Below are 21,470 nucleotides of genomic sequence, written 5' to 3'. Positions count from 1 at the left end.
TGAGGATGACTAGGGTTTAAACTCCTAAAGACTCCACTGGATATGAGGAAACTTCTCATATGCTGTGTAACATTTGAAGCTTTTTATGTTTTCATGCCTGACTGCAACAAGTTAAATTAAAGGTATTTCCGTGAGAACAATTGCACTGAGTCAGATCAGACATATGGCCACGGATGCCATATTTAAGTGATAACACTATTTCTTCCAGTACATTAGCAACATGAGGACTGGGTTCCTTTATATCTTAAAACCCTGCTCCAAGTTTCTCAGAACTTCTCTCAACTACCTTTCTCCCTTGTTCTTAATACTCGCTACCCTTATGTCTTCTGATCTTCGTTGGTTCTATTGATACCTTTGTATAAAAAACAGAACTTTATTAATACAGAGATACTTAGTAAACATAGTTATGCTTATTTTAGTTTCCTTTACATCTCTTTAGTCAGGCTACTAACAGTATGTCTCTCACCTTTATTCCAGTTGTAGGATATTATAGCATGCAATGGCTCAACCCATCCGCCATGGTTGTTTCCGTCATTAGAGAAATGATAAATATTTCCTTTCATGTTTTTAATTTGCCTTTGGCATATGAAAAGGCACTTGATTTTGCTACTTGAATAAAACTAAAAGGAGACTTTTGTTGATCTGGAACATTTTAAAAGCTAGCTTCCTGTGATTTTGCTCAATATTGTGTGAAAATTTTGATAGTATTAAACTAGATTGCTCCAAAACAGATGATTTTTTTAAGATAGTCAGAATATCACTAAGTGACTAAAGTCTATGTTACATAAAGGTAATGAAACAGAACTCAATCAGAAGCAGTCAAATGTCATATGGTATATATGACACACAGATTAAAAGAAAAATATACATTCTTATATATTTTAAAAGGACATCACTCAGGAATTGTTGGGGCCTTTTCTTTCAGATATCTTCAACATTCTTTCTGACAAGGCAAACAAACTGCTAGAAAGGATTTGCTTTCCCAAAGGGATTATATGATTCTAAATGTGAAGAAATATAGAAAAGTTTTTTGCCTGCTAAAGTAAACCTGCTCATGCATGCTCTAGTCTAATTTCAGTTTAATCAGATGATAAGAATCCTAACAAAATTTGTCACAAAACAGTTCTCAACTCCATGGAGATTAATTGAATAGGTCACAAAAAGCAAAATATGTACTTCTTCAAAGTTTTTTAATTTCCTAAAGATTAGTTCAAAGCAATGGAAATTTCCCATGTATAACTTTTCCCTTCCGGATCCCTCTCAATTCCTGCACGCTTTTGGCAGTCGCTGAACTGGGCTTTTCAAAATATTCTAAAAAAAGGGTGCAGCCTTCGTATTTGCAGCATGTCTACAAACAACAGTTATCAAGAATTCTAGAATTTAAAAGGCTTTAGCAAGACAGATAAAGTTGTGTGGAAGTCTGTGAAAAAACAAAGGCTGAATGAATCTGATCATGAAAGAAAGGAGGACTAAGAGCTATATTTGGACCTAATTTAAGTAAATGGCAACTAATACACAAAGCTATTTGCCTGCTTAGAAAGACCACATTTCTATTTAGAAAGTCTACCCTGAATGTTACTTTAAACATCCATTGTAAAATCCAAGTACCCACTACATTCTGTACAGAAACAATTTCTCCATCCAAGAGCAGCTTCCAAATGTAGTATCTGCTTAAATCTTAATAGCTTTTGTAATACTGTTTGCATGAATACAAATTCTTAACTAAAATACTCAAGTAGAAAGTTTATGTTGTATTTACATGTCATCAACAGGCATCATTGCTTGCTATTATAATTCAAGGACAATCAATGCTATACTATTGTCATTAATAAAAAAATGAGTCAATAGGCACAAACTTTTAATATAAGCCTAATTATGAGTGTCTCTTCACATGAAACTAAAGATATTGAAAATGTTGACATTGGAGATGTGCCCTTGAACCAAAAGCCAAGTATAAGTCAATAATCTATTATGATTTTCATTTTGCAGAAGCAGTGCCATTATTTCAAAGGGTCTCAAAAATCAATTCAACATTTGGTATATCTGTGTAATAATGACATCCTAATTAAAAATCCCAATCTGAATAGCACAAAGGATAATGTTTAATCTCTAATCAATGAGCACTGAGGGAAGAAGTTATAGGTGCAATAACCTTCCTTAATGAGGTTTACTGTGTGGTTTTTTTTCCCACAGATTACATATTCCTTCATATTTCTGATAGCCACTCGTATGCTCTGAAAAGATATGCACGCAGAAATCCTCCAACTAAACCCAGTAAGTCTGATTACAAGTTTTTTAGAGAAAAATAATAAAGAAGAAAATGGTATTTTTGGCTCTTCATGGATTAAGCTGCCATTAGTACCTAGGGAGCTTGACTGGTAGTTTTTTAACACAAAAGATATCCAAATTGACAAGCCGCCTCAAAGTTGTGATTACTTATACATCCCTACAGCCCTGTCAAGCTATTTATAGGATGAAATGTATAGGAGATTCTTTCCATTTATCAGTAAAGGTGGCATGATATTTGAGAATTTTCTCAATTTTTTAAAAATAACGCTTTCATTTCTTAGTTACCCTTATTAATTTGAAAATGCAGGTTCAGAATAGCTATGAAAAAATAAATTCTGCATAAAATATCTTGCATGGCAATGAATACATTTCCTTACAAGTGTTCGTCAGAGCACTGGATAGCTGCTCAATTACCTGTGTGTCAAATGATTATCTGAGAGCTCAATTTCATCTCCATTACCCTTCCCCCACCTCATATTTCAGTTATATATGCTACTGAAGTGCTAACACATCTTTGAACCTGCCATTTGTTCAGTTAATTTCCCACTAAGAGGTGCTGGAGTAACAAATGTCATAATTATTCAATTATTATGCTTGTTTTACATTCATACTTTCAAGGCTTTGTATAAGATGGGCTCACTGGACATTAATTTCAGGAGCAGTGAAATCTTATATCACTACAGACCGCCATAGCTCTCCATGTGAGTGTAAATAAAGGATAATATATGAGACTATTGCAGAGGTCTGTCAACTTTTTGTCTTATAAGCGCTCAGATTGGTTCGAACACAGGAAATTTAGATGTATAGCCATATTTTCTATTCTGTGGCTTTCTGCTACATTCTAGGAGTGTGCTGATCACTTTATCAAGCATTATAATCTTTTTAAAAATAGTACTTGAAAAAGCCAATAAAACCCAAGAGTTCCAATGTAGTAGTCTCTTTTGAATGTTATCAGCAGACTATTAGCAGGTTGCTTAGGGGCTAGTAGCATCATCTGCACAAGCTGGAAGATCGTTCATCATAATGGGCAACTAAAAAGGCAAGAAATTGTTCCCAACAGTTTAAGTCTACCTTAAAAACTCTTCTGTGCTACTGAATACAGCAGTAAAATGGTAACACATTTAATGAGGGCTCACAGAGCCCTACGACTGAGAATAAAGACTTTCATGATGTACCCCCAGAAGTACTACAGCACAACTTTTCACTAGGATTGCATGGAGATGCATATGAAGATAGAAGGGGAGAGAGAAAAAAAAAGGTGACCAATTGGCATAAGAATTTTTCTGTATCAAACAGAGAAAGATGTAATATTTAGAAACTTCTGAGAACTTTGGGAGAAAAAATAAAAACATGTTTAATCCAACATGCAAATACATCTATATAGTAATCCTTTCAATCAAAACAAACAAAACTCTCACTTCATAACAATGCACATGTTTTAAATTCAATGTAGTGATGATCTGCATATTTAATTTTCTGCTTTAATGTATAACAGATCCCTGACCCTATCCCTTAAGGTCACTGAAAATCTTAGACATTTTGGGATTTTCGTTAACGTTTTAAAACATGGGAAGTCATATGTAGTAAACAACAGAAATAAGGGATTTGTTATAAAAAAGGAAAGCAGCATTAGTCCCCAGACTGCAGATGCAAAAGGATGCCAAATGGACCAAAAGCTACTAGTTGAGGTTTGGAATAGATCTCTTTCTTTCCTTCCCCTCTACCAATCTGGGACACTACAACTATTCTCAGTATGTGCATACATACCAATAGTGTCTTGTTCTTATTTTCTAAAATACTGATTAACTTCTATATGCAAGAAGCTTTTATGCATCAGAAATTACTATTTTTATATGCTATACCCTCAGGGTGTAGTACAGTATAATCTATACTTACGTGCTTTTTCATGTAACATGCTTGTAGCCAAAATGTGAGAGCAACTATGAGAAAATTAAATCGAACAAGAGCTGCCATGTGCTCCACAATTAAAGGAAACACTAAGTAGCAGCAATGGGAATTAAACAGGACACCGTGTTATGCCAAATACCAAATGTGAAACCAAAAATATCTGCCAAGCCTCCCCTATTTGTTACAATTTTTCCATATTTAGGTAAATTCACGTAATTATGTACCCTGCAGTGGTAATGGGACTTTGCTTTAGTCCTTTTGCAGCATATGCTGTTGGCACAAATATTCTCTTTGAGGGGAAAAAACCCAACTTGGCCAAGATTACATATGTTGATTTTATATTGGCATCCTGACTGTGCCCAACAGCTGGTCTTAAATGTAATGAAACTGTATTGGATTTATTCAGTTAAACAACTTTGCAGACTCTTTAAGCATATGTATTTCTTATAGCTTCCTATGTTTTTGAATCTGCTTTGATCAGAGCACCAACAGTTGCACTATTTTTCTTAACATTTGAAATCTGTGAGCCAAATAATAAGTATACATAAGACTTATTTTCTTCTTATACGCTATGACCCCAGTTTTAAACAACAGCGATCACACCACAAATCTCTCATGACTTTTTCATATACGTGCTTACAAAAGGTGTGAAACGAGCATGTTCCTGCCTGGTACTTTTTCCACAATCACTAAAGTGTTCAACAGTTTTACAACCGCGAAAATGTTCAACACTTTTCCCGCTTTTTTTGTGCATGAAAGACAATATGGAAAAGGCACCAGTTTGGTTTTTTTTTTTTTTTTTTTTTTACAAAGCTACACACTAGGTGATTTTGTCAGAACTACTGCAACGTGTTGGTGAAATATTTTCTGTGACAGAGGGAATACAGATGCGGTACGCCAGCTATATTCCAAAGACATGGCAGGCTGCCTCCTGCCAGAGAAACCTACCACTACAACATGTCTCCTAGTCCAAGGCAGTTGTTGGTACGCACAAATGCTGAAATAAACTCAATATTTCTGAGCATCTTTAGAACTCCCTTGAAGGAAGTAGCAGCTATTGAAACTGAAGACTGATTCTAAACTATTCGCATAATAACTGACTACATCCTGCAAACACATGAACGTATCTCGAAAGCAGCAGAACACTCATGAGGTAGGGTTTAAATATACTAAGATCACACAACCTGTAGCATCATCATTGTGAATAACTTGTAAAATAATTTATTCAAAAACTGTTATTATATATTGTCATCTATAAACAAAACTTTTCAAATGACAAATTCTAAATGCATAAAAATGATACTCAAAGACACAGCAATATCTGTATCCCAATCTAAAATAGGAGTTATTGAAACATCAATAGAAGAAGGTAGTGCTAGATCCTACTTTCAGGATAGAAATCTCACTTTTCAAAAGCTTCTAATGCCCCAGTTATCTATCAACACTGATTTGTACACTCAGCCTAAGATTTCAGGTCCTGTAAAAGGATGGATATAGACTGAGAATTATCATGGCTCAAGTAGAACAGACTGAGAAGTTTCCTAATGTTTCTCCAGGGAATTACCGTTGTCTGTACAGGTGTGTCTCCATTGCATATGTAGGGAAGTCTCACATTTCTAAGAAAGAAAACATCTTTATAAGCTTTGATCTCCTGCATCATGCAGACCCATCTAACCTCACTGTATAAGATTTTTAGTAGGAAACTTTTAAAATTATTATTATTAGTTTTACTTTTTGAAAGACAGATCTTCATGGTAGGTCCTGACAAAAGTTTATTATACCTCGTTGGCTTCCTCTAATATGTTCAGACAAAACTGTTACTCAATCTCACATTCTATTCTCCTAAACAAATTAAGGGAAGAAATCAGTATAACAGTGCCATACAAATATTTATTTTCCTCAAAACAGTGAGATTAAAGTGCATTAACCATCTCCTCCATCATCAACCCATAAAAGGAAAACTGAGCTTGTCCAAAGACTGAGATAGCCTGTATTTGCCTCCACACCACCAAATCATGTAAAACTTAGTGAGTGTTGAAGTCAGCCTTTACTTCATGAAAGGCAAACCCACACTCCCAAATGCCTGATGTTCTTCACTGGTATTCTTCAAATGGTAATTACATTCACAGGAATCCTATCTTCTAAAATTATTTTTACAGTACAGGATCCTCTTTATAAACACTCAAGCTACCTTATAATTAGCTGAGCAGTTTTAGAGCATTTTACAAGTTACAATAACAGTGGATGATCACTGATGGGGAACATACAGCATTTACCAGTACTCTGCTACAAAACTTGTAGATTTAATAGATGGCTAAAGTGTTTAGGTCTCTCCATCAAATTCAGTAACTCAGTAATGTCCAGATTAGATATTACAGAATGCATAGACGACAGTTTCAGTGGCTGAAGCTACTGATCTAAGCAACATCGACCAATTTACCCGATGTACTGTAATAGTAAAACCATATCAAAACATAGGTAAAAAAAGTATTTGCTTTCCCAAGCACATAAAAATAATCTTTTTTTCCTCTTTTAATTTTTTGGTCGTTTCTTTTAAATTTATGAATGACTCAAGGATGCAACCTGAGATAGTACAGCTTCTTTTATTTGATGAGTAAGGAAATGTATAAGTACAGATCTACTATGCCTTGTTTCAAAGCAGAACAAACTTGTTTAGAAGTCTTTTATCAGTGCTTTTAAGGACAGCAAATTGGGTGTGAACCTCGTTTAAGTGTACTGGAATGACAAAATAAGACGTTGAAGAAGTAACAAAATAAAAGTTTTGAACGATTTATCAAAAGTAACTAGTCTTTACTTCTTGTAAAGCAAGTAAATGACACTGATGTAACATTTAAGAGAAATATGAAGCAGGGCGTATGTTCATAAAGATTTTAATATATGTGTGTGTGTTTGTACATATATTTATATATGCAGACTACATTGTAAATGAGCAAAGTCTGTGCCTTCCTAACCAGAAATGCTCACGCTCCCGATCTTTATGATTGAAACTACTATTATTCATTACATAACTACTGTATTATAGCTGTGTCTAGTAATACAGTATAAAATTCATTTTCCCGTGTCTAATAGTATATTATTCCATATTAAACAAGTGTTGCATATATTTTTTAAAGATTCATAATTTTAATCTTACTCTGTAGATAGTTTGACTGAACTCCCCTCCCCCCCCCCTTTTACAAAAGCTGCTTCTATTGTTTATCTTCAGTTGAAATATTTTTAGAGTTGTGGTAGGAACAACTATTAATTTAAATTAATATGGCATAGCTACTTATACATTACATTCGAAGGATTTATTTAAGTCTTTTAATTGTGCCAGAAATTTGGTAGGGGGGTTGTGGGTGAAGCAGGTAAGAGAATTTTCACAAAACATTTTAGCAACACTATGAATCGTTTAAGGAAAGGGCATGACTTTTTGAATTGTAACAAAATCCTATACTACTTGAGCACACCAAGGCATTAATCTTTTTTTGTATAAAAAATTTTAATCATGACTATTTCAATGTTATTTTATCATTTCTGCATAAATATTGGATTCCTGTTCTTAATTTAGTTCAATAGTTTAATATGCATGGCCAGAAAAAAAAAAAAATCCAGATATTACCACTGGCTTTAAAATTTGACCCAACTTTTGAGTAGCAATTACTATTCCCACGACATTTAACAGAGTTTAACACTTCATAGTAGCAAGCAAGCTACAGATGCTTCTCATCATGAGAACGTTAAAAGAGGGAGAAAAAATCATGGATTTTATTCATTAAGAAAATAGAATTTAAGTGATTCAAAACTGGATTTGGCGTTTTGGTTTAGACATGAAGAACACACGGCAGTTATAGACGTACTCAAATAAGTCGCTCTTCCATACCCATTCACAATACCAATGCTGGAGACAGAGAAATTCTAAAACACTTTGCTTGTGTCCTTAACCTGAGTAACAAAACCACCATATATTTTCACTGGTGAACAGTTAGCTGTCTGAAAAAAACAACCATTGCTCAAGGTGGAAGGTAACAGCATATCATAAACTAGTCATACCCAGTATACTAGATATCTACAACCAGATTTAGTCAGATTTTTAAGTATACAAATACTGCTTCCCCCCCTCCCCCCCGTTTTGTAGAACACTGAAAATAATGCAGTAAAAATGACATTTTGAAAGACTGTATAGCTTAAGCAATCAGTACAAAGTCTTCTACTGTACCCAAAATTAATTAAAAAAAGTTAGTACTAGTTCAGATGAATCATATAGCTTTCCTCCACTGTTTGGATTCAGAAATTCCAAGTTATTAGTAATGTAGAATTTGTTCAAGAGAATTGGTGTATCTGAAGATTTCACTTTTCCCAACCATCAGAGTACTGCAAACACTGACACCCTAACTGTTCACATTACCAGGGAAAAGCATCAGTTTTGGAGTGTGTCCTGATCAGTAGCCAACTTTTATACAGGGTGTGTGTGCAGGAAATAAAGAAAAAACACCCAGACCTCAACCTTCAGTTAAGTCCTTTAACCTAGCAAATCCTCTTAGTGACATTATTTTGAATAGACTTTAAGTGCATGCTGACCATTCTTCCAATATTTAGGCTAATACAACGCCATTTGCAAATAAAAACACAACCAAAGTGACTGTCAATTTTTTAAAATCTTAACCAACTATGTCATTTCAACAAACTTACAATTCTTTTTGCAGTTTTCCACTGCATCTGTATTTAAATCAACTTACTCTTTGACAGCTTGTCAATACATTCTTGAGTGTTCACAAAACTTATGCAAGAACATTCAAACAAGCAATGCACAGTTCTGTGTATTAAGAACTTTGCAGGGTCCTGAAAACATACAGGTACACTTTAAAGTGACCATAACATCCTTAGCAGCTTCTTCCTTTATTGTAAGAGGTGACAAAACAGCTTAACATAGTCCTGCTATATATACTAGCAATGCTTAGAGGAACTGCACCAGCAGCGCAACGTGGTCAAATCTTGTGGGTCTGTTAAATACACATGCTTTTGAATAACAAGGAGGAGCCCTATTCCACCACTCTTACTAATGAGGTAGATTCTTTTGTGTATTGATTTTAATTAGTTCACTTGTGGAAAAAAGTCCTGCATAGCATGATTAAGGGCAGCAGTATAGCCCTGGGTAAGGACCAGACCTACTTTAAAGTCTAACATAATACACAAATTGTCAGTATCATAAAATCTAATTTTACGTACATATATGAATGCATGTTTTACTAGGGGATTTTTTTGTTTTAGTTTCAACAGTCTGCTTGAAAGTTTAAAAAACTACACTGAATGTATTATAATGAATTCTAGTGCAAAAAAAATATCGATGCTAAATATTAACACAGGACAGACCACTGAAATACTAATTGGAGACTGGAACAAGGTGACAGAAATTAATAAAAGTATCTACAGCTGAGAAGTTCATAAGATTGCCTGTAGCTGGGATGAATTCAACAATATCTACAATAGGAATTATCTACACAGAATATAAAATTAGACCCTTCATTTCATTGATGCACTTAGATGAATGTCTAAAATTGCAATTCTTCTGATTGTGTAGCTATTCCATATATTGTACGTAATTCTAAGCTGCATTTAATAGGGTACGATCGTTGTATCCAAATAAATTACTGAATGGATGGATCACCAGAGGTTAGTTCTCTACATTAGTGACTATGCATTTCTATAGTACATAGCATCTAAAATAGATTTACACTTATGCAGTAACAGTTATTTTGCTTGATAAATAACAAACACTTTTTTATGACTAAAGTCATTCCAACTTAGTTCTCAAATTAATTATTTCTTCATTCTGCTCTACAAGGCTCTCATCATTCAACCTTGTAGGTGCACTTCAAAAAGCTTTAAGAATCTTACATTTGATTTCTGGGAAGTATTTTCTCGTTAACGTCTAACATATGTACCCTGTAGGCACGATTCACACAAGCCTCTGGAATTCTAAGGAAATGATGATCAGTCACGGAAATGTGTAAAGATTCAAGAACTCTGGCAATTTTCACTTCAACTGTTGTCAGCGAGTTACTATTATAAAAGTACTTTTCTCACCATATCACTGAAAAAATGCTATGTACTGTGCAGCTATGAGAAAAGTTACACATTTAATGAACTCTACCACCCGAAGGTTTATTTCCTCAAAGTTGATAACTGAATCTGTTACCTTCAGAGAAATGTTAATTATAAGTAAGAGATGCTCTGTATGTCATGAATAAAATTTATACCTCAATGGAGGCAGCAGGGTGGAGAAGCGAGCAGCTAGCCAATGAGCAGACAAAACATGTGCCTAAACGCTCTTGGTCCTAGTTAATCACAGAAACCATGCTCCAACAATTGTCTACATGTCAACAATATTTTTTTGTTTAATACCATCCTTGGAAAGGCCAAATCACACATCCAATGATAATATATATAATACAAGTAACTGATTGGTTGCTTTTCAAAAATTGAAAACTATCCCTTGAATCACTAAAGAGCTGGTAAAAATTAAAAGTAATGAGCTCATTTCAATAAAAATTTATAAGACTGGCTTCATGCTGACAAAGTGGGTCCTGCAGGCAGTACCCTTCCACCTGCCTGCCAGAAAAAGAAAAATCCTCTATTTCAAAATATTTTAAAATCTTTTAATGAGGTATTAAAATATAGCTACAACTGCACAGGTATACTGAAAGGATTCTGTGTCTTTGAGATCACCAAAAAGTCTTTTGCAATACAAGAGTTTTCTGAAGAAACCAAAAATATGTCAGCAGTAATTACTACAGATGGAAAATTCGCTTGAGGATTTATTAATAATATACATAATGAGTGATGTCATAACGTCAACTGAATCCTCCCAAACATTATTTATTAAGCTATCACATACATACTTTATAAGATGCAAAAATAAAGCACAAAGAGAACAAAACCAAAGAATCCAACTCACATGGACCAAAGTAAGAATACTTGCTCATTTTTCTCATGATTGGAGAAAGGTAGTCTTAAAAGTGGAGAAATGCAGCAACCTCAGTATCATATTCATATATATTATGCATTCTTACATGCAAAATATTAATTTACACACAGACAAGTATCTAACAATTTAAGAGAAACCAAGAGAGAAATAAACCAGACAAAAACCAAGAGTCACTTTAAATCTATGCTCCTAGAAGTGTCCACCAGTACAAATCCAATTATTAATTCTATTTTCCAAACAGTACAAATATTTGTTTACGTTTTGTCATGGTATGCATTACATAAAGAAAGTAGCATTCTTAATTAGAAGTTTGTAACAATTCATTAACTTGAAATTGTCAATATGAGACAATGGAAATTTTAAAAAATACACTACTTTGACTCAGTTTTAAGTTTAGCTATCATTGAAAATATGATACATTGTGCAAATAATTGTACAAAAAGTGGCTTGAAGTCAACAAACCTAAATTCTACGTTCATTTACATATGAAAGCTATAGTAAAAGAAAAATATAAATCATGCTTTCACATAGAGTATAACGAACTCACAGAATTATTAGAAATTAGATAGCCTTAATAACCAACCTCTCTGGCTGTCAAGATACCACTTAGCAGTTATTAATTAGTTCAAATAGGCAGAAAGAGAGAGAAGTTGGGGGTGGACTTCCCCGTAATGATGTCCCATAAGAGGACAAGAGAACTTCTATGTCCCAGAAAGAGTCTATACACAAGAGATAGGCAGAGAGAGATATGTCTGCGGAGTTGAAAGATGATATAATCCTTAGAGGAGGAACTTGGAGGTAGCTTTAAGTAGCCACTTGTATTGAAGAAGTTGGGTTTAGTGTGGCTTTGACCTATATTGCCACATCCCACAACTGTTATATGTCAGAACTAGAAACCATAAGGAATTTTTCTTCCAGCAATCATGAAAAATTTGCAACTAAAATGTTTGTAGAAAGCATCAAAAGAACACTTCAGAAACTTTAACACCAGTATTTTATTACAAAATGCTTTTTTTCCTCCCAAACTGGCTTTATATTTCCACTGCAATTGATGCGGGTACCAATGCTAAACTGGCAAAAGGATGTTTCACTAGTGTAGGTATTATGTGAGAAAGCTAAAATATTTATACAGCTTTTTCAAAAGTAAGGCATTTCAGCCATTATCTACAATGCTTCCCCCTCCACACACACTCTACAAATTAAAATGTTTATGTAAAATACATACAAATTATTTTTACAGTAACAAAAGATTAGTCAAATAGTTTTCAAAAGTTATTCACGTGAAAAACGGACAATATAAAAATAAATGGAATTGTGAAGGAATCCATTTACAAAGTTGTGGTGTTGCTTAGTAACAGTATAGTCAGGAAAGCGAATTAAAAAAAAAAAAAAGGGTTAAGGCACCTGATAAATAAGCCATCTCCATTTCCAAGAATTACTTTAGATATGAATATAAAAGGAAAAGATGCTAATGTTTAGAAAACCAAATGATATCAAATGTCCTTTAAAACTCGCACTGTAAATCTCAGAAGGACATGGAAAATAAGTGCCACTTTAAAAGACATTAAAAAAAATAAAAATCAGAAGCATAATGTGAAACTGCAGTAGGGTTGATATAATTTATATTCATGTCCTTGCAGAAGTAATATACGTATTAAAAATGTGCCTGCTGTAAAACCATGGAGTTTTAGAGATCTTCACATTACAACCATGCTACCAATAAAACCAGAAGCTATTCTCAAACCAACTTGCACATTAAGAACATTACAGTCTTCATCACTTTCCCCGTATTCTTTTTTCTATAGTTTTGGTTTCCTCTGAATTCAGACTCAGGCTTTCAAAGTACAAACTGTTGCAAACTGATTAATGGAACTCATGTTCGCTTATATGTTCACAGCAGGAACTGCAGTAAAAGATGGATTAAACCAACTGAGAGGTAATATGGAATTGAGATTCTTTTTGGTCTCTGAAAACCTATAAGTTAAGCTTCTTATCATTCAGTGGGATTAAGTAGGTATTTGAATAGATTTAAACGCAACATATACTGAAATATGTATCCACTTATACAAGAGATATTCAGAAAAATTAGAGAAATATTGTCATCTCAAGTAAAATAAAACAATAAAACTTGATCTACGCCACTACCAAATCCATTTCTTTTTAAGTAAAGCGGGACTTTTAGTATTACACTGTTTTTCTTCTTTGTACTATTGTTGACACTCTCAGAACCATCTTCAAAGCACCGTACTCTTTTGTGTGGTGTAAAACCAGTATGCTTCCAATTTTGCCATCAATCATCTTTAATAGCATATGCTATTAATGTAATTTTGTTATTGAAGATTCCTAAATCTATTCAGTGGTTTGCACAAGACAATTACGTTTTTTGTTATATGCATGCAGGCAATCAGATAGCGCCTTTTTAAATTAGAGCAATTAAACATGGTCATTAAAAATGGTAGATTATTAAAAAAAAAAATCATGAAGTGTCAATATGACATTCTTTGATTCAAAATAAAATGGTAACAGAATGGAGAGATGCATTTTAATTATTTCATTTCAAAAGTGTAGTTGAAAAATCTGCTTTATGAAAGCTTGCTGATGTTGGGAAATGTTTTCCATAGCTTTTACAACGCTATGGATGGTTTTACAGATATTTCCTAACATCTTGAAAACCCACTGGAAACCTTTTCCAACACAAAAAAAGTTCTCTATACATTATCTAGAAAAATAATTAGGAAATATGGTCACTTTCCCAATATAAGAAATTTTTTCTCTCCCCCCCCCCCCCCCCCCTCCACCTTTTAACCATCCTTAATCACACTAATAATTAAAAAAAAAAATAGCACTGGTAAAGTATGATCTGTTTAGTCAACATTAAACATGTTTCCAGATCTTTGTATACCAATGAAAAGACGACAAATTATGCATATTTTTGCCATAATAAGTGAAAGAACTACATTATTTTGACAAATGACTTTTTCTCAGTCTTCTTTCTTCTTGCTGTAACTGGTTACTTTCCGTCTACCCTTGCAATATCAAAGCCACTCAATCAGGGAGAAACTTATGCATACACAGTCTTACTGGTACCAAAATTAATTTACATCCAATTTAATAAGTTACTATGCATTAGTGGATAGCATACCATGCTTTCAGTCTTACTATAACTGTAGTTGATGAGTGTCAGAAAACTCTAAACTTCCTGAGTGTTCCTCCTTCCGTGTTTTACCTGGCAGAAATACAAGGAATCTGAATAGTCATAACTGGATCACCTTCATGCTTGGTAAGTTTGAAATACGAACATGAAATACGAACTATGAAGTTTGATAGCTTTTTATGCCCAGATGTTAAAGAATTACAAAGAAACATCTAAAAATTTTGACATTGCACAAATACCTTCCATAGCAGGAGGGACCTATTAAAAAAACGCTTAAAATATGGTCTGGAATGTCAAATATAGCACTTCACTCTCTCAGTTCAAAATTTATGGCTGCATCCTGTAGACACTCAGGCAGAGTTTAAGGGACGTAATTTGAAAATGTAGAGATTTCTTACTTCTGTTCCTTAGGGCCTTCTAGAGTACAGTAAGCTGAGTGGAGTAAAAAACAGCTGTTTTTAAGCTACAGCTAAATTCAATGTGCGGACGTTAGGTTGGTGTAACTGTTTTGTTCACATCTTTGGTTTTAGGGAGGAATATTTTCTGCAGGAAGTCTACCTTACACACTTGAATAAAATGGTGCCAGCATTTACTTTAGAACCATTAGACATACCTCAAAAAGTTTCCTACCAAATTAAGTTTTATACCAAGAAACATACTAAGAAAACCATAAAACAATGACAAAAAATAAATGTTGAAGTGTGACGTTATTTACCATGTCACTGAACATGAATAAGACAGAGCTCTTAACTCTAAAAGAAGTGCTAGCTCTGATTGCTTAGAGCAGTAGGTAGGGCAGAGTAATAAAGATAATAAAGATTGCCCTACATGTTCTTTTTTGAATTTCAGTGTGGCCGATAAGCACAAAATGCCTGGAGTGGATATAAGCATTTTCTTTCCCCCATATTGATTTCCATCTCTCTCCTCCCACCCCAAAAGCACTTAAGATCCAAAGAAGCCCCCTTACAGTATCTCTCTGTGTTCTACTGCTGATGCTTGAACCGTAACACTACAACCAATACAAGCAGGGCTGAAGGTATCATTATAAAAACCACCCTTAGCGGCAAATATTATTGCCTTTACTTCATTTTCCTTCTATGCAGTTTTTCTTCAGATATTGACAGAGCTCTTGCTCAGAGCTAGTAAGAATTCTTCCAAGACTAATAGCTATTAATAATATTTCTTGGTTTCTCGGGTCTGCTTTATGTTTGGCAAAAAACAAAGCATCTACAGAACTGAGCCTAGAACAGGCAAATTGCATATGAAAACAGACTCCAAAAAGGAGCTGTTCAAAGAATCCCTTTTTAGGAATACGTACCTCAAATGCGGACATGCTGGAGAGCATATAGGCATAGTTGTTTATAATACTTTAATACCATACATTTTACAGAACTCATTATGACTTACTGCCTCATCTTTCTGTGCCATTTCATTGAGATTGCTTATTGTGGGGAGCAAAGTAAATGACTAATATAGCTTTAGCAATAGCTTTAAAATAATAAGAAAAAAACCCAAAATACCCATTTTACAAAGAAGAAAACAAAGCATACAAAATGTTAGACTTGCATCCTCTTGTGAAAGAGCTAAGCATGCCATGTCTCAGAGGGCCATCATGATAGTTTTGAACTGTTTCTTTGAGGAAAGCAAGTAAGGAGGGAGTTCAGTGAAAGGGCAGAGAAAGAAATCTGCTCTGGGAAAATGGTGAATTTGAGAATTGCTTCCCACTGTAAAAATGAGAGTATTTGAAGATCCTCAACCATATGGAGTACACAAATTAGTTTTAGCTGGCACAAATCATATGGACAAGCAACAGTATAAGAAATAAATCTATGTGTGATATCAAAAAGGGTGAGAAGAAATATTCTCTTCCTTCCAAGCACCTCTCTGCACTTTGTGGTCATTAATTCTCTAGATGTAGTTGTGAATATATTCTGGGACATTTTGGTAAGTAATGTTTAATCCATTTTATAGATGGATGATGTCAACTATACCCGACCTTATTAGCAGCAAGCCTAATACAGACTTGTATCTACCTGTCACCATAGATCTCCAGTCCTATTTTCAGAACAAAATTTATCAGAGAAAAATATTCATTACAATTAGCTTCTTCTGCATTGCTTAATTTGAGATATCAAGGAAGTGAAACAAAAAAAAAGGGCAATCTATCACCTATATTAATGGATGTTTCAGATCAATTTAACCTGAACTAATATATTTTCTTAATGACAAATCAATGTCAAAAATAATGAAAGAACTTAAGATTCTGTGTGCTTTCCTAAAGTCTTTGCTGTTAAACAGGGTTGTACAGCCTGCAAGTCTTGCATTATTTACTGGCTGTGAATATTATTGGACCCTGTTGTGGTTTACAGTACAGAATAGATAGAAGCCTATTATTTCTTCTGCATTCTTTTAAGAGTTGCATATTTGAAAAGAAAAAAGTATTTACATCAACTAAATAAAATTAAGAACTTCAAACAAAGCCAGAAATACACTGCAAAATGAATATACTACCAGTTTAATTTTCTGTAATTGGTACAATTTTAGAGGTGTGTCTATGCTTTCTCCAGATGATTTTTCTTTTGAGCTCATGACTAGATGGGGCAAGAACCCATCCAAATAGTTCCCATTTCTTATAGATTATTTTACAGTCATTTTGCAACAAAGAAAATTTCAAATTAATAAAAACTTAGAAGTATTACAGCATAATCTATAGGCAAGAACTCACATGCACTTAGCACTGTAAAAACAGGCAAAGTTCTTATGAAGACTTAATCTTCAGGATGACAGGTGGGTAATGTGGATAAGAACATGAAAGGTAACAGGATGATCATTAAAATTTACCTAAAAATGTCATTTTTCAGAGGTTGTTCCATAGTTTTATTTAGCAGGCCAAGGACAGAAATATTTACTTACTTTCCAGTGTAACTAGCTGAAATGAGTCTTCCTGAATGTCTAATTCTACAGTCTAATTTCCAGCTGAGGAATGCACTTTTTGACTGTCCCTCAATCCCAAAATAGAAGAAAAAGCTTCAAACCATCCTTTTTTCTACAGGTGGGAGGAAATTCAGACAACCTGTCAGCTAATATTTGGAGATTTTTGTAAGAAAAACAAGAAGTAAGAAAAGAACAATTAAGGGAAAGGACAAAAGAGCTTATTGGCATCAAGCTTGCAATAAAGGTGGTCATCGCCATTCCCCAACAAAGGCAGGCAGGGATGACAAGTTTGGAAGAAACTATTGTGGAGCAGAAAAACTTGAGGAGTCCTTCAAAGGAGAAGGAAGTAGTTTCTGTTGAACACAACAGTTACCAGTGTGTGAGTACAGTTACACAGAAGTGCAGACAAACATGTTGTTAGGGCTATGAGCCAGAGAAATCATATTTATAGCAGTAGTTATAATTACTCTAAGTAGGGCAAGTTATGATTTACCAAGCACAGACAGAAGGAGGTTGGCTAGTCAACATTTGTTATTTCTAGAATCTGTAACAAGGATTTACATGCTTGTGGGCATGTGTACTTATGTGTATGCATTTATAAACAGGTATTTTGTGGGAATAAAAAAACCAAAAGAAACTACACAAAACCAAAAATCAACCAACACCTGAAACAAAAATCAAAAGTATTTACCAGATTATGCCAGCATACACGCAATATGGAAGAAAAAAACCCAATAAACAAAAAACCCAAACCAAAAAACCCTCTGAAAATAATCAGATGAAAAAGGATATCATTGATCAGAGGGCTTAAGCACCAGTAGGGCAGAAAGTGTAAAGAGTGAGATATTAAATAAATCAAAATAATGCATTTAGAGTGAATTGCTAATATGGGAAAAAAACTCATTGAAGTTTTCAAAAACACATGAATTTAGTAAAGTTATTTTCCTGATAAGTGAGTTCTGACCACTTAAAAATATACCTGCAATAAAATAAACAATAATTAAAAACAACAATGTTGTAGCTTTCTCTGTATTCAACACTTTGATTTTAATTTAGATTTAAATAATTAATGCTTATCTACCCAGAAGTATAGGAAACTTAAATTTAAAACTAATAGAGGTTGACTGCACTGATACTCTACCTTATGGTATCATCAGACTGAATAGATTTGCAGTCTGCTGTAAAGACTGAGAATTCTGCCAGAATAAAGCAAACTATGAGCGGAACATGGATGACTATTTAGAGGTATCTACAAAACTTTCAAGTCTCTCTTTCTTTTTACGCAAGTCTGTATAAAAATTGGATCCTTAAAACAGAACATACAATTACAGAATTATCTTTAATGCTAAAACATGCCTGTACCTTGCAAACCTTTTTAAGTGCTTGGTAAAGATGAAAATGCTCATTTATTTTTATTTTGTTGTTGTTGTTATTGGGGGTGGGAGTGAGTTGCAAGCAGCAGTTTGTCCATCCACAAGGGGCTGTGTTAGGGTTACCAAGCTAATTTACCTTGTGACCTGAGCTAGATTTTTGAACCCATTCCTTCAAAGGTGAAGAACTATGGTATTAAGCTTGATTCATTTAAAAGTGCCCTACCTACATAATGAATGTTTTTAATAAGATCTACAACTCTACTGGGAAAACAGTATAAGAAAAGCCCAAGTGTTCCTTTAATGTTTAAAACTTGATTAAATATTTACAATAGCATAAGACTGAAAAATCAGAATGCTCCCCCCTGCCTAGATTACTTCATATCATATTTATGGTAGCTTATGAAAACTAACAATTTTTACTATTATTAGAAACAGATACAAAAGCTAAATTCAGATATATAAAATTTTGTAATCTTTATCACATCTACGTGCATGATTCCACCTACTTATCAAGGAAAAAAACCAGGACTAGATACACTTACTTAAACCACTTTTTGCATTTTAAAGACTGAGACATTTGAGAGATAATATATATTTTTCTCCCCATTCCCCTTATATTTCTGGAATATGAAGGCTTATGTTGGACATCTACCTATCAATCAGATATTTTCACTTTTGTTTCAGATTTTCAGATTTCTTTTATTATCCTTCAGGGTAACGAGCGTAAGCCCCTTAGATAAAAGTTTGCTTTTCTCAGCTGCCTCCTTATAAATAGTCCATTCGGTACATGTCTAGCTTTCAAATTACTTCAGGTTCTAAACAAGGATTCAGGTGTTCACTCTATTAGCACGGCCTTCGGAAGAAATTTTTTTCATGGAAATCCATGGACCTGAGAAAAGAATTTTAGTTCTAGAAGAGTGACTATAATGTAAAAAGCAGGCTGAACAGTTAAGAGTCCCAGCCAAGAACAGAGTTCCAATGGGTTCGTTACGTTTGAAGGAGTCTATAATCTCACTATAGAAGATAGCTTCCTGTCTCTTTCCTCTCTCTATTTAACTGAAGTCATACGATAATCCAGTGTCATTCTCCGCAAATGTTAAGATACTTGAATAGATGCTTCAAGTGTGAGACATCTAGCAAAGCTGTGAAGCTACAAAAACCTTAAACCCCCCAATTCTCTCAGGAATAGATTAGTGACCTAAAATAAATACCATGGTCAGCTCTTTGCAAATTGAGTCACAGTACACAAAATAATCTGAAGTGAAATCACTGCCATTATAAAAAACCAATTTGATTCTATTTCTGACAACATCACCTAGTCTCCCTAGGGAGTTAGGTCTTTAAAATGGCTGCCTATAAGCACTTTTAGGAAGCTAATCGTTACCTTGAAGCGACTTGGAAATCTGCACATTCCCAAGGAATAACACAGCTACATATGTCCAAAAGCCTATCTCACTATTGACACACCAAAGCAATGACCCAAGAAATCCTGAGAACAGAGAAAACAGAAGTCCCACATCATCCTCACTCCAAAGGCACTCCTCAAGGAAAAGACAAGTTGATGCTTCCTTCAGGCTCCAAATTAGCTGCCGGAAAACCACAAAGGTTTTCCTGTAGCCAGCCAAAACTACATGAAAGCCAGCATGCTTCCATAAAGCACAAATCAGCCAGTCAAACTAGTTCTTCCTGTCAATGGTACTGGTTAATGGGGATGAGAGACACAAAAATATAATTTATTTCTTAATTGCATGCTTTACAAAACAAGAAGAAAACAATGTGATTTAGTAACCAGAGCAAACCACCAAGACTATGAAACCAAGATTCCTAATCTAAGTCAAGCTGTCATTTTGTGTGAGTTGTTAACTTCCTTGTGCCTCAAGCTTCCCAGATGTACAGTTTGGCAAAAATACATTTTCAATGAAAAACAGATGCTCTTTGAAATACGTGAGCTCTGAAGGATAAATAAATACTTTATATTTCACTATGCAAAGATTTCTACATCTCCTTTAAAGAAATAATTACACTACTTTGGTTCAGCTTTAGAATTTGGGTATGAGTAGGAATTCCTATAAAGAATTCCATCTTTGCCAGCCACCTTTCATTCATTGATATAAATACTAGGAGCATATATATGGCAGTGCAATGCAAGCACACTGCTTTTCATGGATTACGTTACTTTGCTGTAGTTTTCAGCTTTATGTACTTGGTTACAAATTACCATCTGTACCATGTATGTTAATAGCTAGATGATAGTATTCACACATAGAGGCAGCCACATTCCATCTGCCGTGCAGTTAGGCCGCACATAACTCAGTCCCACCTTTAGACAAAACAACTGCTGTTTACTCAATCTGACAATGAAATTAAATGATTGATGTCATGGGCAGCTACCATCTAACATTCAACCAAATGTGCACTTAGCATTTAGGCGTCACCTGTTCCAGGCATAAAACAAAACGGGCTTTTTTCACAGTAATTATTTGTAGAGAAGTCTGACACTTCACCCAAAGCTCAGCACAGAAATGACTTCAAGTAACTGCCAAAGAAAAGTTGCCCTCCAACCCTCACCCCCTTATTTGACACACTATTTTATGTCTTTAATAGGTATATTATGTTTTCAGAAAAATTTACCTCTTGTGCACGAACAATGTTAAAATATTCAGAGCATAACCTGAAAATGATTTAAATTTATCAGAGAACGATAAACTCCCATTTTTTCGACAGGACAGGTTCTAATATTAAAATAAAAGCTTGTTTTTTAATAATTATGAAAGGTCTGATATTGATACACACCAACTAGCACTCAACTGCTGGAATCAAATAA

This window comes from Falco cherrug, chromosome 14, assembly GCF_023634085.1.
Source record: "Falco cherrug isolate bFalChe1 chromosome 14, bFalChe1.pri, whole genome shotgun sequence".
Lineage (NCBI taxonomy): Eukaryota > Metazoa > Chordata > Aves > Falconiformes > Falconidae > Falco > Falco cherrug.
Note: the sequence above shows the minus strand (reverse complement) of the source record.